Source organism: Quercus suber, unplaced genomic scaffold (genome assembly GCF_002906115.3).
Source record: "Quercus suber isolate HL8 unplaced genomic scaffold, Cork oak 2.0 scaffold_437, whole genome shotgun sequence".
In the NCBI taxonomy this organism is placed as follows: domain Eukaryota; kingdom Viridiplantae; phylum Streptophyta; class Magnoliopsida; order Fagales; family Fagaceae; genus Quercus; species Quercus suber.
The window spans coordinates 171568-190095 of NW_027069888.1; the positions used below are offsets into that span (position 1 = coordinate 171568).

General features: G+C 35.1%; 3 long non-coding RNA genes across 8 annotated transcripts; all 3 read right to left on the minus strand.

Annotated features, from left to right (window-relative positions):
• Positions 1–107: 107 nt before the first annotated feature.
• Positions 108–3999, minus strand: LOC136062665 (uncharacterized). 2 transcript variants are annotated; one of them, XR_010624397.1, is made up of 3 exons: positions 1547–3999; positions 432–602; positions 108–349 (listed from the first exon to the last, which is right to left on the minus strand). It is a non-coding gene; the product is annotated as an uncharacterized LOC136062665 (long non-coding RNA). The 2 variants fall into 2 exon arrangements; XR_010624396.1 differs by having other exon boundaries at positions 689–3999.
• A 394-nt stretch (positions 4000–4393) lies between these two features.
• LOC136062663 (uncharacterized) lies at positions 4394–5628 on the minus strand. Its single transcript, XR_010624394.1, has 2 exons — positions 5023–5628; positions 4394–4893 (listed from the first exon to the last, which is right to left on the minus strand). It is a non-coding gene; the product is annotated as an uncharacterized LOC136062663 (long non-coding RNA).
• An 870-nt stretch (positions 5629–6498) lies between these two features.
• LOC112034193 (uncharacterized) lies at positions 6499–14787 on the minus strand. 5 transcript variants are annotated; one of them, XR_002885334.2, is made up of 5 exons: positions 14572–14785; positions 10432–10608; positions 7252–7903; positions 7101–7168; positions 6499–6826 (listed from the first exon to the last, which is right to left on the minus strand). It is a non-coding gene; the product is annotated as an uncharacterized LOC112034193 (long non-coding RNA). The 5 variants fall into 5 exon arrangements; XR_010624391.1 differs by having other exon boundaries at positions 7252–10608; positions 14584–14787; XR_010624390.1 differs by having other exon boundaries at positions 7252–10608; positions 14572–14787.
• Positions 14788–18528: the final 3741 nt, after the last annotated feature.

The window sequence follows — 18528 nt, forward strand, 5'->3', positions numbered from 1 at the left end:
TCTTCATTCTCAATAATGTTTGAAGATGCCTTTTGGGAAGGTTGGGACGAGGTAGATACGATCGTCTTGGGCGGAGGAGTCTTGGACGGAGTCACATCAACTGGGGTGGACGAGTCCACATCAAATACTTGAGTAGGCTGCTGGGACGAAGGGGGCTTGGGCTTAACAACCTGGGACGAGTCATGCTTTCCCTTTTTGCCTCGACGGCTGGGGAGGCTTCCCAAATCCAAATTCTTGGATATGGTTTTCCTCTTCTCCCCAACTGATGGACGAGGTTGAGCCTGAGTCTCAGGATGGCTCTCTTCAACCAGAGTATCATTTCCTCTGTTTTCCTTCAATGTTGCCATTTCTGAAGCAAATAAAAATAACAATAAGTGACAGATTATAGGAATTTGAATAAAAGTTAGAAAAATATCATAAAAAATGTTTACTTTTTCGTACTGTAACTTCGTGGGAAATTGCCTCGTCCGAGGGATCAGGACCAAACCCCCACTTAAAAAGATTGCGAAGATTAACTAAGGAATGAAAATTTCTGTTGGCATGAAGGCGAGCCCTATGGACGCGATCACGATGGAACTTGCTCAAGGACGGACGTTTAACACCTGTGAAACAAATCACAAATTAGACATTTGGATAAAGTTATATATACAAAAAAGAGAGAAAGAAAGGTAAAAGGGGAAGGACGTACTTTCAGGACGCAGGTTCCCTAAGTCTCCAGTGTAAGGAGCAAAGGGGTCCCTTCCAACCTCTATAGGATTTCCAAACCAAAAACCAGAGACGAAAATAAATTCCGTCTTCCAATTCCTGTCAGACGAGGCCAAGGACTTGATTAATCTACAATCCCTGCCCCTTGCTGTAAATTGATGAAAGCCAAGAGATTAGCTTATCTCAGAAGGTTTATAGCAAAAAAGAAACTCGTCCACAGTAAGAGGACGGTCCCTTCCAAACACTTCATTCCACAAAATTTGCATTGAGATAATCAATCTCCATGCATTTGGATTGAACTGACAAACACCCAAACCTAACCTAACTAGCAACTCTCTAGCAAATGAATTTAAAGGAAATCTAAGGCCCCCCAAGAAGTAGGCTTCATAGACGCCTATTCCAAAACGAGGATTGCAGCACCATTCTCCACAAACGGCTAACCTTGGGTTAAATTCGTCCGGAATCTGATACCACGCCTTAAGGTTTAAGAGCATTTGTTCAGATGTTTTAGAGTTGATGCCTACCGCACAACTATAGACGATCTCCTCTTCGTCTGTAGGGTTGGACGAAGGAACATTAGACGAGGTACCAGCTTGGGAACCTGAAGCTTTCCTAAGTTGCTCCTGAAGAGCTTCTACAGGAAATCCAGGGACGCCAAAGATATATTCCTCGTCCGTAGAACCGCCTTTGCTACTGTCACTACTACTACTAGAACCACTATAACTAGAGGAATCTTGATACTCATCTATAGCCCTATCTGTATTATTGCTAGATGAGGAAACATTGGTTGTAGACATTTTGAGGAAAAAGGAAAACCTAAAGGAAGGAAAGAAGATAGTACCTGGCTCTAGACGTGGAGAGACTTCTAGACGAGGTTCTAGATGAGGAATTTCAGGAGGAAAATTTCAGTAAATGTGAAGGGTACAAGAGGAATTCCACTATTTATAGATAACCAAATGGGGCACTTGAAGCGACACGGGCCAATCAGAAGAGACCACAGGGCATGTGCCTTAAAAGAATAAAATGACACAAGTAAGAACCAATAGAATTGCAACACGTGGCACATTCAGTCTCACTAATGCAACTGCGTTCAAAAAAAAAAAAAAAAGGAAAGAGAAAGTGAGTTATAAACCAATATTTCCTTAGACGACCTATGGACTGGGGGCAACTAATGGTCTCACCAAAAAAGCCAACTGCTAAACTCGTCCATAGAGTTCGTCCACAGGAAAGCAACCCCATTTGTTGTAAGCTTGTCCATCCGTCTGTCCAGATGGACGAACTCGTTTGAGGATTCACTTGTCCATCAAACTAGCAAGATGGACGAGGGTCCTGAAAATCTCCTCTACACTCCGCTTTTCTATTAGAATATAACCGTTCCTCCTTTGAAAACGAGTATAATCAATAGAACCCAAATAAAGTAACCTCCAAAGCAGTTAGGAGAGTTACCTCAAAATCTTCTAAATTACATAACGCTTGGAGAAATAACTGCCTCAAAAAAACACTATATAAAGGCTCTTCTATTGAAACGCAAGAGGTAACTCAGAAATTTTCCATCCAAAAATTCTTTCCCTTCCTGAGAATTGAGAATTCACTGACTTCACCATCGAAGGATTTTTGGCCGGCCTCCACCAGTCTCCTCTAACTTCTTGTTTGTTTTCTTCAGGATTTGGCTTGTAAATCATTACGTCCGGAAATTTTAGCCTACTGATTCATTGGATTCATCACTATATATTTATGAGTACAATAAAATTATCCTCATTATGTTTACGTTTATATTTATGTTATTGTTGCTTTTATTTAAATATTATCTTCAGAAAGCAATTCTACATGCTACATACCTATAGCCATTTTACAATTAAAAAAATCGTACAACTGATCAATTAGAATGTCCATAATATGGTCACTATAAACAAGTTCATTTGCTTCAAGTTTTTGCCTAGATTGCACCAGTTTCTTCAAGAGTCAATTTAGGAAGTGATTGCAAATTATCATAAAATTAGAAATTTCATCTTGTCTTGCCAGCATGCAAAGTTAGTTCAATTGAATCCGTCCAAATTCACAAAATCTTATTTTATAATTTTGAAAACTATACATCAGATCCTTTCTTCCCCCACCTTTGAATTTATTTATAAAAAAGAAGAAGAATCAAGAGTTTTCATTTAAGAGGATATTTGCTCCTAAGAGAGATTTTGCTACATAATGGGTTATGAGGCAGCAAAAAGAAATCAACATGTGTCCAAGGGTCATGTGCAATGCACATAATCAGGTAGACTCTTAGACACTTGTTACTTTCTTTTTGCTGCCACATAATCATATATACAACAATTGCTGCATACTTGTAAGCAACAAATTTTTTTCCTTTTCTCCCACTCTAAGAAGTTTGCAAGAGGATTACTTTAAAGTATCCATTCTCTAGGGTACAATAAAACTTATAAATAGCAATTCTTGAGAATTCCAAATATATATATATATATATATAATGAAGAGACACCATTGACGAGTCGTGACCAACAAAATACCATTAAAAATAGTTTACCAACAGTTAATAATGGTCAAAATTCAAGTTAGGCATTCTTGTCTGCATAATTCTAAAAAAAAATGAAACTTTGAACGAACTCATATTTAAAATTTTTCTAAAATGATTCGTTAAGAGCTAGCATTGGCAGCAAGTGTACTAAATGCTAAAATTTTAGCATTTGACACCCTAAACACTAAAAAACACACCTTATGAGCAAATTGGCCTTATTGTGTGAGTGTCAATTAGTTCAACTCAATCTCTACGTACACCAAAAAATCAATTGATATCTTAGTCTAATAATAAAGAGTTATACCATCAAGAGCAATCGCCGTAGGTTAAAACTGTCTTTAAAAATAAATAGACCCATTGTGTCAAGTCTCATGACTCATTAGACTTATTGCTTTTCACATAGACTACGCTTGTGTATATCAGATTTACAATTCAAAGTTATAGAAAGCTTGCTGTTTAAACGGACTGCACCAGAAGTCAGGAGAGAGAGAGAGAGAGAGAGAGAGCCTATATATTAAAAAAAATAAATCAATTGTATAATAATATTAATTACTACAACAATACAAGGACAGCAAATCAACCACTAAGGCAGTAATTAAAACGAAAACAATGCGATAATAACAATGTAAAGATAACTATGTCAAGATAAAGAACCGGACAAATATCCAATGGTCCATTCCTCACATCATAAGAATACAAACTCTGCACCTTTCAAAAAAAAAAAAAAAAAAGAATACAAACTCTATAAATATTTTATTGACAAAAAAAAAGGACATTCCTCACATCATAAGAATACAAACTCTGCACCTTTCAAAAAAAAAAAAAAAAAAGAATACAAACTCTATAAATATTTTATTGACAAAAAAAAAGGGGCGAGATCAAATAAAAGAATAATGGCCTCAGGCCTCTAGAATGCTGTCAACCCTCAGAAGCATGCATCCAGCACACAGCAGCAACACAAGGCAGCACAACTGCATATAGCAAACAAATAGACAGATCATTATTATGTATGTCATCTATGCATAAAATAAACATACACATAATATGTAAATCAAAAGGTAATCAATAGATAAATAAATGAAAGAGAGAGAAGGCTTACCATCCCTTCCAAAACCCATCACCCCTAGACTTGGTTTCCACCGGAGGAGGAGGATTTTGAGAGTATCCGGAGCCATCTTTTGTAGGATAACCAGCCGGTGGTGGAGCTACATAATAAGTTGGCGCGGTTGAAGGTGGAGGATATGCAACTGAAATTTTTTTTAAAACCACTCCATGTAATCAATACTTAATTCAACAAAAAAAACACATGAATTATTTGAATAAATATAGCAAGTGATCGGATGCATCTTGCCTGCAAGTGCAAGATTACAATATTTTCCATAAGGAGTACATGATTATGACCAAAATGTTTTGAAATCATAAACAACATTAAAATTTTAATGTGGACTGGAAAACTGAAGATGGGGAAGGCCCCAAAAATAAAACCATTACAAAAAGGAGTCCAGGCAATAAGGGTATGGGTAGCACAGTTGGCTTTTCTTAATCTTAATATTGCAATTGTAGGTTATAAAAATCAAATTATTTTTTCCATAAAAAAATATTCAAATTATTTTTCTTCTTGCAGATGAATATTGAAATAATTTTTTTTCCCTAACGAACACCTGACCAATTTTCCTGAGTGTCAGTGTGTGGCAGAAAATTCAAAGATTGTTTACAAACATCAACATAACTTGTGGTGAAAAATGAAATACATGAGCAATAACTAATAAAACATGGTATCTAGTAGTTACCTGCAGGCTCACTTGAACTCATCTTTGAACAAAGCTCTCTTAAGAAACACAAGAAAGGTATGTGTAGATATTGATAAAACGAAGTAGGAGAAATGATAAAAGGAAAAGAATAAGAGAATATAGGTATGGATTGATGGAGGGTTTTCTACATATATTTATAAGGGGGGTTTGGGTTGGGTGGAGTTATTGTTTCTTAGGAAGATATGTTTACGAATAAGCGCGGGCGGCTACACCGCGTTGGGAAGAATAGAATACTAAGTTAAAGAGTACCTGGCGTAAGGCAAATTAGCAATGGAAATCAATGGGAGCGAGAAGAAAGCAAGGCTGCAGGCTATATTATTATTATATTACGTGTCATTAAGAGCCGGTCTTATCTGGGGAACCTACTTTTGATTGCCACACGAGAAAATTCTGGGTGAGTCGGGCTTACCTAATGTGTCTTTTTCCGTGTCATTTTTCAACTTTACAGGTCACGTAACCATATTATAATATAAAGATAATGTATTTAATGCTGTATCTCGCACGTGGCAGTTTTTTTTTTTTTTCTCTCCTTCTTCTAAGTTCTAACGTAATCGTTAATCCCAAAAAAAAAAAGTTCTAACGTAATCAAACATAAAATTAATGGAGGTCCCCCCAACCCTAACCCTATGTCCCCTACCCTTTAAAGGTTAGAAATGGGAAAGAAAGGAAATTACGTCTTCTTCTTCAATTATTGTTTATGGGAACCGGGTCAGAATTGACGGAGTTGACTTGTTGGCCCACATTACAATAACCTAATTTTTAATTCCTATATATTTTAGCCTACAGCTCATTGATCAATTTATATTACCCGCATTGTTCCACTCAATAACCGTTGGTGTAAAAAAATACATATGCTTGAAATATTTCGCTTGGAGTTGGAACAAGAAATAACTCACAAGGTTTAATCCCAAAAAACTAGGTCAGACATGTGAACCAAGCTATTTATGAACCTTCTAACCCAAGTCAAGAAACAGCTTACCTTATGCCCCTGTTTAGTACACGAGTTCAAACACATGTTTTCAATTTTTAAATAACATTACACATATTTTCACATTTTTTCACCCACACATATTTCTAAAAAAACTAAAAACTGTTGTTTAAACACACATACCAAATGGGCACAAACCAACCAAACTCAAACATGTCTGTAAATAAACTCATGAATATGAGACTCAATTTGAGTATATATAATATTAAAAGTATGTTTCCATGTATAAAAATATATTTATACGTATTTGAAATTGGATTATATAAATTTATATGAAATCAAATTACTTGAGCACGTAATCTAGTTTGGTGTTGAGCTCAAGCTAGACTCATTTACGGTCCCATTAATTTCATCCTGGATGTCAAAAAAATGCATTCCAACTTCTGCCAAGGGATTGTGCTGTGCAGACGTGTGTGTACATATTAGTGGAAATCATTGAGTTGTTGAATATCATCTGATATTATACAAGTTCAAACAAAATAAATCATTTATATAGAAAGATTGCCAAAAATAGATCATTGATTAATTCATCTCCAAAAATAAGTTTCTAGTAATAAAAAATTTTAACCTACCCTCCAGAATTTTATGCCAACCATAATCTTATCAGCTTCGATGCAAAATTACTTCCAATCATAATCTCTCACCACCAAAAGTTTGCACCAAGTAAACTTTGGCATCTTTGAGGGCCTATAAATTGGTGGATACGACTGGACAAACGTTTTCTTCCTCAATAATCATATCATTGCCTATGTCTTGCCAGATGGTTCATCAATATCCAAGAATTCACCAGTTACCCTACACAAGTACATGAATGATACCTTCTTTTAACACTCTTTCATATCATGCCCAAATTTGATGACATACATAGGACAACGAGAGAAGGGAGAGAATTGTAGAGCACAATATAACAAAAAAACAATAGATGCGTGAACTGAAGAATGTCCTCTAGTGGCAACTATGATTATGCATAAGTTGCACCTAATTTTGTTTCACTCTTGCACTCTCCTTCCTCAATAAAAGTGCATTCTTTAAATCCACAAGACTGCAACAGTAAACCTTTAAGGCATACCTATTATAAGACAAGAAGGCATCGCCTATGGTTCTGGCAACATTATTTCGAACCTTCCTAACACAAACCTGCAATTACAACTTGGTAAGTTTACAAATAGATTCCCATGCGTAATAACAACAACAATGATGATGACAAAAATAATACTCACTTGTACTTGATCAATTGGCCCAGCTGCTGGATCCTGATTACAATGAATAAACAATCCCATTGTCACATTTGTTTATAAAGCACTTACTTCCACCTATATCATACATATTAGGAGGACCACCAACCCATTACTGCAACTGTAAAACAAGGGAAGAATTTAGAAAGAAAGAGATACTCTGGAACAAACTACAAGTCATGGTAGCCAACCTGTATAGGATGTGCTACAAACCAAACATGACCAGAGTGATGTTGAGCAAAGCGTTTGATTTTGGTAAGCATCTAACTCACATACTGTCTCAGTCCTGCAAAATATACACATACTCCTCGTGTGTTTGGTTGTGTTGCTTCTGTTCATGTCCTTGATCCTGGTTAAGATTGACTCTCTCCTCGAGCTTGTAAGTGTATTTTCCTTGGATATCTCATACTCAAAAAGGTTACCGTTGTTTTACTTATGAATTTCATCGCTATTTTGTGAGTGCTGATGTTACATTTTTTGAGTCAACCCCGTTCTTTTCCTCACCTGGCTAGTGTATGTCAACTAATCTCATCTCCAATCGTGAGTAGGGAGGTTTCATTTCCATCTCCTACACTTCATGTACCTTTTTCTTCTCCTCCTCCAAGACCTTTGGCTTCCCAAACTAAAAGCCCTAAACCTAAAATGACGAAAATTACAACAACAACAACAACAACAACAACAACCAAAAAAAAAAAAAAAAAACTAAAATTAATAAATTACAAAAATTAAATGGTAGATTCTGTCCTAAATCAGACGAGGTAAACGTTCTTGTACTCAACACCCAATTGCAAATTTTGAGTCCTATCATCGTGTTTCACCTTGTATGCATTCACTTGCTTGTACTATGTCCTCTATTTCTACTCCCTCATCTTATAAGCAGGCCTTGACTTTGTCTGGAAGGAAACATGCTACAGATAAGGAAATGAGTGCTCTTCACAAGAATCAGACTTGGGAACTTACTGCCCTTCCCACTGGGAAACAAACTGTATGTTGTCTTCGGGTATGCACTGTCAAGTACCTCCCTAATGGTTCTGTTGAGCGCCTTAAGGAGCAGTTAGTTGCCAAAGGTTATACACAAACATATGGTGTTGACTATATAGAGACATTCTCCTCTGTGGCTTGAACTTGGTTCAGATCCTACTATCTGTTGCAGTTAATGGTTCTTGGCCTTTGTATCAACTTGATAAAAAGAATGCTTTCCTTCATGGAGACCTTAAGGAAATAGGATACATGGATCAACCCCCTGGGTATGTTATTTCTGGCAGTAAACAACTTGTTCGTAGATTAAGAAAGGCTTTGTATGGTTTGAATCAATCTCCTCACGCATGGTTTGATCGATTTAGTGCTGTTGTACTTGGGTATGGTTTCTAGCGTTCTCATTCTGATGATTTTGTCATTGTTCGTCACTTTTCCACTAGTACTATTGTTTTGGTTTTTTTTTTTTTTTTTTTGGTGAAGGTTTTGATTGTTTATGTGGATGATATTATTATATTTGGAAGTTACTCTAATGGTGTCACTGAATTAAAAATATATTTGGGTTCCATAAGAAGGACCTAGGTACTCTTTGCTATTTTCTAGGGATTGAAGTTGCTCATTTCTCCCAGGGTATATTTTTGTCTCAACGGAAGTATGTTCTTCATCTTTTGACTAAGACTAGTTTTTTAGGTGCTTGTCCTACTAATACTCCTATGGACTACTATTAAACTTGATAAAGAGCAATGTGAATTGTTTAGTGATGTTGGTTGATATTGCTGCTTGGTTGGGAAATTAATTTACCTTACGATTATTGGTCCTGACATTACTTATGCAGTTGGTGTGGTTAGTCAGTTTATGAAAGCTCCTCGCCAACCTCAATATAAAGCTATTTGTCGTATCTTGTGTTACCTCAAAGGAACTACTGAACACGGACCTTTGTACAAACCCTGACCTTTGAAAAAGCCTTGACCTATTTTATTTGTGACAGGTTTTAGCAATGATGATTGGGCTGGTAGTCATTCTGATCGTTGGTACACCTCTGGTTATTGTACCTTTGTTGGTGGCAATCTTGTTACTCGGCATAGTAAAAAGCAAAATGTTGTTGCTTGTTCCAGTGCTAAAGCTAAGTATAGAGCTCCGGCTCATACTAATCCTTAGATGTTATGGGTTCAATCTCTCCTTCACGACTTGGGTGGTGTTATTCCTATTCCTATGCAAATGTGTTGTGACAATCAAGCTGCTATCTTTATTGCTAACAATCCCATGCTCCATGAACGTACGAAACATAGTGGTGTGCATTGTCACTTCATTCAGGATTTATTAATGAAGAAACTGATTGTCACTCCCTTTGTTCAGTAAGTTGATCAATTGGGTGACATTCTTACAAAGACTTTTGCTCGTGCTTCCTTTCAATGATTATCTTCCAAGCTAGGCATGTTTGATGTGTATGCTCCAGCTTGAGAGAGTGTTAGAGTTAGTTCTAGTTGTCATTTATCAATAAGAGTATTTTTGTAATCACGTTATGAACCCTAATATAATTATATGCTAAGTTGTGGGCTTGATCAGTTAATGCCCTCAACCTTTTCTTTCTTTTCTCTTTGTCTCTCTTCTCTTCTCTTCCTCATTATTCTCACTCAACTCTGAATATTCAAATTTTACAACTTAACTAACATAATAGGTCACCAAAAACCAATGCTCCATTTGTTTCGCCGAAAAATGTTTTCTGGAAAAATTACTTATTTTCTAGAAAATTGATTTGTTTTCCTATGTTTGGTTGAGACTTGCAACCCTAAAAATAAGCCAAAAAACATTACCAAAAACCTTTTTTTTTTTATAACGTAGGGAATCTTTCTAAAAAAGAGCCCTCTTGACTAGCCTTAGCTAGTAAAACCTACAAACAACTTACCCCCACCCACTAGAATCAGTTGTCAGGTCAGGTAATCAAGCGCAATCCTTTAACCCTATTCACAATTTAAAATTCAGCAAATATGTGTGTGTATGTGTGCACGCGTGCAAATAACTAAAACCAGACTAGAACCCAAAGAGCTTAAAATAAACAAAAATTAAAACACGGCTCTAAAACTAGGGGAGAAAAAAAAAACCACCAAGAACTGAGAGACAGAGAGATAGAGATCAAGAAGGAAAAAGAGAAATAGAAATAGAGATTGACAAGAGAATGGACTGCCACACCTGGCAGAGATTAGTGCTGATGAGCCAAGATCAGTGTTGATGAGCCAAGAGCACACCAATGAACGTCACCAGGGTTGAGATCGAGTGTGAGCGTGACCAAGCATCCCATGCCTCAAAACCACTGCTCTTGCAAGATTAAGAACCCAGTTAATACTTGAAAGGGAATCATCCTCACACCTATAACAGCTCACAAAGAAAACAACATCAAAGATCAAAGGTTTTGCTCAAGGACCTTTTTAGGTAAATAAAATACAACCATGTAAGTGTTCAATACAATTACACTTATTCTATTTGCTGTGTTGTGTAAAGAATCATTCAATTATGCATTCTTATCAGCATGGAAATGAAGATCTGTAAGACAATTCTTTGAGTGATTCAAAAGACTGATTAATAATGTTCTATAATTTGTAGCACCAAGATAGTCACACAGATCCTCAGAAGACCAACCCAGCCAAAACTAGCAGGTCATGTTTCTTTATCTCTGTTTTTCTCCTTTGCAACGTCATCCTGTCAGTAATCTCCATTTAATTTTGATACAAAAATATTTTTCTTAGTTTAGAGAAACAGTTATTTTTGAAACACTATACCATGGTTTTCAGCATAACCTATCCGTGCAAAATAAGCTTTCAAGCAGACTGATCACCTTCATATCAATACTGTAATGACAAACTGATAATAAATCTTTGGAAAGACTGATAAGTAGCCAGCTGGTTAGCAGCAGTACCAGCGGGTGTATTAGTTAGTGGCATAGTTGAGCAACAGTCCAGAAGTTTAACTACTCCAGCAACAAGAGCACAGCTTAGTCAGCAGCAGTAGTTCTGTACTTATGCTTAGTCAGCAGCAGCAGCTGGGAATTGCAAGGCTTAGTGCTAAATATCTTGTCTTAGTTGATTGCTAGTAGACACGTGCTATTCTTAAATTAATCATGTGTGTAATTCAGTAAGAATTTAGCTAAGCTAGCTTCCTGATGGTTAGTTAGTTAGAGTCTTGAAGTTAGTTGGACAGTTACTGGAACTACGCAGGTAAATAAGGAATTGTATTGTAATGAAAGGTAAGCAATAAGAATGACGTCCAGTTTCTTCCTTATAATTCTGTTCTCTAAATTCCATCCCTCTCAATTCAATCATTTCTTGGGGACCTAGCTAGCTATCTTGAATTAACCACCCTAATCACCATTTTAATTAGATCCTTATCAAAGACTTGTTTTACTAATCTATGACTGTGAAAATGAGGCCAAGCTCAACAGAAATATTAACGCAATCCAGTCTAGACTGAAAAAGGTTGAAGTGCAGTCTCCACTGCATAATTGATCATAATAGCATATAATAACATGTTACATTCCCCTACAGCCTCAAAAAGGGGCTTGAACTTATAGTTACCTAATGAGATGAAATGTATCACTCAACCATTGCTTCCCTTACTCCAACTCCTCAACAGTCATACACTCACCAGATCCACTATGGCTACGGTTTGCCAAGAGAGCAAGTACAAAGTCATCAACCATAACGTGCCAAATAAATATATTTGACTAAAAAATAAAAATACTCAAATATTGACAAACTAGCTTGTTCCAACAATCTGTTGGTCTAAATGACCCAACGCACATACGTTTCATGGTCTGAGATTTCCATATAAAGATAATCACTTTCATCCTTAATTATTTGAGACAATTTCTATTCAGTGTTCACAGTGAAAAAAATATTAACTGAAGAGATGCAATAGGCAAAATACAAGCTGGTTAGCTATTATTACTAACAGAGACCTAAATCAGTAGATCTAAAGAACATATAAGCATGGACCATCACATATCATTGAACCTCCACTATAACCAGGAGAAAGAAAAGCAAGGGTAAATTACATTTTAAACCCCATAGAGGTGATTTCAAATTAAAGCCTATACTTTCAAAAACGCTTCAATTCAAATGATAAACCCATCACACGTTAAGCAGTTAATAGAAAATATTAAAATAAAATGACACATGACTTGAGGTGAATTTTTTCATATATAATAGGAATATATGTTGAAATAACCACATAAATTCATTTTGTTTAAGTATTTTCCATTACTGACACCCAATGCGGGCTCTTGTTGGCGGGGTTGTGCATCTGGGGTTTTTCTCAACAAGGGCGGGTCCAAAGGGGGACCTTGAAGAGGTTCCCTGTCATAATAAAATAAAAAAAATAAAAAATTTTAATTTTAATTTTTAAAAAAAATGATATTACTGTAAAAGGGTTTATTGCTTTAATTGAAATATTTTCTGGAAGTGTGAGTTTTAGCACCCCACTCCCCCCTCCAAAAAACTTTAATCTACCTGAACTGACCGCTCATCTGAATAAAAAAACATCAAATGTCAAACAGGGAAAAAGAAAAAAGGAATCATACTTCCTGTGCATCCTGAGCAACCTTGACTGACAGCAAAGGGCGCAGGGAAAAAAAGAAACGTTCCTTTCTTTTTTGTTTATCTTGATTGGGAAGGTTATGGGTTCTTGGGCAATATATACATTTCCAATGAGAATCTTAATAGTACTTACTAATACAGTAATTGATTTTACAATCCTTGTCCCAATAGAGAAATAAAGAATGATATCAACCCAAATTCACCTTGCATCAAAGAAAGGCTTCATTGTGTTTCTCCAAAAGTTTCCTTTCATGCTCCCGAACCTATAGATCAGCAGATGGAGATGGATCGAGATGAACAAGGGTAGAAATATTACCAAAGTGCAACACTGGGACACTATGGAAGCACATCTATTGGATAAGGATAAGGATGCTAAATCATATACAAGAGATGACTTTAATTCAAATACAACAGCAGATCAATTCAAGATTAGATAAACAATAGGAACACTCCTATCTCATCTGTAATTTGTATTTGAATTCATTTAGATATCCTTCAAATATCTTATCTCTTATCTCTTGTACCATGTAAACAAATCACATTATATAGATGAAAGTCAGTCCCAACATTTTGGGTTGGGAGCATAAATTCACTTCATATAATATCTCTGTTCTTATATGGTATCAGAGCTTTTACGACTAAGGTCATGAGTTCCTCTAATTCCAGCTCCTCCACAAATCAAACCAACTCCTCCACTTCCACCACTCTCTCTCTCTCTGTTCATACACTACCAAATCATCCAATTTGCCTTACTCTCACCAAGACCAAGGACAACTATTTTCTTTGGAAATACCAAGGTGTTACTCATCTCAATGGTCAAAACTTATTTGGCTATGTTGATGGATCCTAAACAGCGCCTCCTTCCACAATTTCTCATACTGTCACTGGATCAAATCAGCCTATCCTTATTCCAAATCCTGAATATGTTTCTTGGTCACAACAAGATCAACTTATCCTCGGCACACTGATTGCATTCCTCTGAGAGTCATTCTATCTTAGGTTCTTGGCTGTAATACCTCTCGTACTTTATGGGAGAACCCATTTGTCACGTCTGTCACCACTCAGGTGAACCCTCTTTCTCTTGATGAATTATATGGGCATCTCCTTGCTCATGAGCAGCGCTTGGAACAGCTGCTAAGTTATCATTCTCAACCCATTTGTTTTAGGATGTTTATCTTTATCTGTTGTGATTCTAGAAGCTCTATATAAAGCTCTAGATGATTTGTAATCAGACTCCAGATGATTTGCATTGCGTTTGGTGGTTAAGCCAAACAACCTTAGGTGGTGAAGCCACTACCTAAGGTCTACAGTGGGATGCCTAGGTCGTCCTACATCAGTACTGCTCCAAGAGAAGCAGTCACTGTCACAGGCAATAGGAGCAGAAGAAAGACTGTATAGTAGAATCTTTACTTCTTCAAGTTCGTATGATTCTTGCACATTCAACATATTTGGAACTAAAAGAATAGTTACACAGATAGGCTTGAATAAGCGAATTGACAATAATGCATTATGTGTTTTGTGAACACATGCCGCAAAAAAGGGACTGAATGAAGGAAGAGACAGCACAAATTGATCACATACAAATACAATGGCTATGCCAATGGTAACTTCAATAAAAATAAAAAATCGTGCATCAATCAACATCTCAAGCAATTTCAGGCAACTTAAATAAGTGACATCAATTCCTTCAGAAAGAGGGTTTTTTAATTAAATAAGTTTTAAAAAAAAGTACTTGGCTTACAGTTTACAGCACCTTATGGCCATTGTTGAAGCTTCAACCACTTCTTCTTTCTCTCTCTCTCTCTCTCTCTCTCTCGTTCTTTTTACTATTTCTTTTTCTTCTCTCTCTCTCTCTCGTTCTTTCTGATCTTTCTTCTTGTTCGTCTTTCTTTCCCTCTCTCTGGTTTGCTCAATGCTTTGCTGTCAATGTCATGGGAAATGGATCTCTATCTCTGTTTAAATAAAGTTTTATTGGTGATTGGACCACTGTTGAAGGCATCAACAAATTTTTTATTTTATTTTTTAAAATTTCACGGGAAATACTTAACCATTTACTGCCTCTCTTACCATTTTTATTGGGTCTCATAAAAACAGTTTATTAGATAATAAAATGCGCTTAATTTAAGATAATTTAGACATAGGCTTGCAATAAAAATAAAAATAAAAATATTGAACTCTAACGTAAAAAAAAATATATATATATATATATTACTAATAACATGATTCTTTATTTGGATTTCATCCTTTTCCATATTAAAACATTCTTAAATTTTCAAATATTTATTAACCTTTTATTAATTTTCATGTAAAAAAATTTTAAAAATTAAGACACTATCTCTATCTTACTTTTAATAAAAAAGAGCATCATTGCACGCGTGAAGCACATGTATTAAGATTAGTTTATATATACTAACCTCTCTCTTTTAGTTTTAATATCATAATTTTTCACTTATTTCAATTTGAAGTTTACACTTATTCCCACAAAAATTGTGCATTTAGAATTACTAAGACAGCCAGAAGTATCATAAGGCTAATTCTAAAAAATGAACAAATTCACACACAAATATATGATTTCAATGCTATTTTGTTGTTCATTTTTTAGAGGTAGTCTTATGATACTTCTAACTGTGTTAGTAGTTTTAAATGCACATTTTTTGTGGAAAAAAGTGTAAACCTCAAATTGAAATAAGTGAAAAATTATGACAATAAACCCAAAAAAAAAGAGTCTCATGCACACGCTGAGCACATGCAATGAGACTAGTTTTTATAAATGACATTCTACCATTTCCATATGAGATTTTGATTTATACACAATATATATATATATATCTTATGAAGATTTACGTGTATTTATGTTTATTTTTAATTAGTGAACAATTTTTAGGAAGTTTTATGGGAAAAGAAAAAAAAAAGTAACTAATTTTTTGACATTTTTTTCTAATTTCCATATAAGTGGTATTAAAATTTTCTTAAAATTGATTATTAACAAATGTTCTAAAGTTTCCTTACTATTTAAACCCTTAAAATAAAATGATCAATAGCTCTAATGTATTTCCTTTTTTTTTTTTTTTGGGATAAAAAGACCATAACTTTATTAAGAATAAGATAAATATAATACATCATGAGCCAAGGCCGACTTAACCATATTTGGTTTTCTTCTATCCAAGTTTGATAACTATCTAAATATTTGGCATATTGTGCCAAAAGATGAGCTAGATGATTGTTATCTCGCTTGACATGGGAAATATCCACACATCTAAAATACTGCAATTTTGCTCTAGTCCCGCCTATAATATAGTCAATAGCAACTAGAGCTTCGCTAGTTCCAATGAACGCATCAACAACTATCTTGGAGTCACTCTCAAGCACCACGTCTCGTACCCCTATGTCCCAAGCAAAAAGAACCCCTTCCTCCAATGCTTTTTCTTCAATCTCCATAGGATCCAGCGGGACTGGTAAGTCCTTGCTTAGGGCTGCCTCTACTTGCCCTTTGTAATAACCCAACTCTTGCAAATTGTGTGTTAACAAAAGTAGCCCCACCAGTATTAATCTTATACCAAGACTGGGCTAGGGGTATCCACTGCACTCTATTGCTGGTTTCATGGCAAGCCAGCTTAAAGTTAGCCATTTGAAACTCCTCCAATAAGTACTTGGCCTTCCGCAAAATTTCAACCACTGCCTGTCGTGTTTTACCTTGTCTCACTACATTCCTATTAAACCATATACACCATGCCACCATGATGACTTACCCCAACAGCTCATCATCCATATGCTGCCCAAATTTTAAATACCAAAGGTCTCTAAACTCATGGAAAACACCACCTTGACACTTAAACGAAATACCAGATAAAGTCCAGATTTCACAGGCCTTAGACAGCTCCACAAACAATGTCCACTACTCTTCACCTCCTCATCGCAAGCTTCAAAAGTTGGATTATCCAGAAGGTTTCTTCGACCCAAATTGGACTTTGTAGGTAGTACGTTCTTGCTCGCCCACCAAGAGAAAGATTTAATCTTATTAGGTACATTAAGCCCCCAAATCGTCTTCCAAAATTTTTTGTTATTCTATTTGTCACAACCCAAATCCATGGAACATGAATTTAGATGCATGACTAACTTGTTGATCTTACATAACTCAATAAACATAATTAATTTAAACATAATTCAATAACCTCCAAATAAACAATGCTCTTGATAAATCTCCTACAATAACTAAAATCCACAATTTAGAAATAATCTCTAATACTAAAAATCTAAAGCAGAACAAAAATAACTTAATAATCCTTTAAGGCTTCAAGTATTATTGACGTCGCCTAAAGACTCATGCTCTACCTTGCATCTTACAAAGTAATCCCAAAGTTCTGTTCCCCAACTAAACTTCAATATGAAAATTGTAATTGATGGAGTGAGCCACACATCCAATAAGCTATACACAATACACAACAGTAAAGAGTCAAGCAAAGCACGAGTATTTTGATTTTTCACAAACTCACTCAATGATATCAAATATAATTATTCCAAAACATATAATGAATCACTTAATACATATGTAATCACGTCTTAAAAATTATTCAAAAACACACATATAATTGATCAGAGCACAGTGTCACATATACACATATCACATATTCTCACATACAATCCTGTAGCGGATAACAAAATCTAACCCTTGCTGGTGAGGGATCAACACTTATTCTTACATACAACCCTATGAGCGAGCTTACACGTATACCTGATCAATTCTAAAAACACTTATTTTGATTCACATATCACAAAAGCAAAGTTTATACAAAATAGAATAAATTTCTTAATATTAACAATTATTCCAACAATAAAGGCATATCGAATTTTCAATGTCGAATTGAAACATAAATCAAAGGATGCTTGACTCTCTTAGGGAATGAGTAGGAACTGAGGAGTTTATACAAATATTTTACAATTCTTGAGTAAATCTAAAAACTTAATTTGCTAAAAGAAAACGTCTTAAGTACCATTTGAAAATAAGAATATGACTTTGAAATCACCTGGATTTTAAACAAACTTAAAGAACAAGAACTATTTTAGAAAACTTACATTTAAACTCAATTATTTTATGAAAAGAGTTTAGTTTAGAAATCATCTTTTAAATGAGATTCGGACATTCAAAACGTTATTTAAAATTTGAAGTTTCTCCTTCAATGATGTAAAAATTCTTTCAATAAACTTTAGAAAACGTAAGCTTAAAAATATGACTTTCAAAAACCTTTGACATCTAAGAACCTAAATGACAAAACTTGTGCATATTATGCATAATTACTTAACACCTTGAATCACTCTAAAAGTCTAGCTGAAGCACCCTCCAAAATAGTCTCAAAATACTCTTAAATAGGGCCTATAATAAATCATGGAATTTACTTAATATCCTCCACAAAATATAAATCTTATTGAATTATACAAATTGACTCACTAGAAAAACACTTTGCTAAACTAAATGATAACACTAATGCAAAGCATCTCTACCCAAAACTATGTTTCCTTGAATTTATCAAAACTAGAAGCAACAGCTAATACTTTAGGATTTAATATATGTCCTAAACAAAAAGTAAAACCTTAAACATGAATTAGGCTCTATAACCATAACTTTGTTCTAAAATACACACTATGGGCAAACCTAGGATTTAATATATATATATATATATATATATGTTTGTGGGGCTAG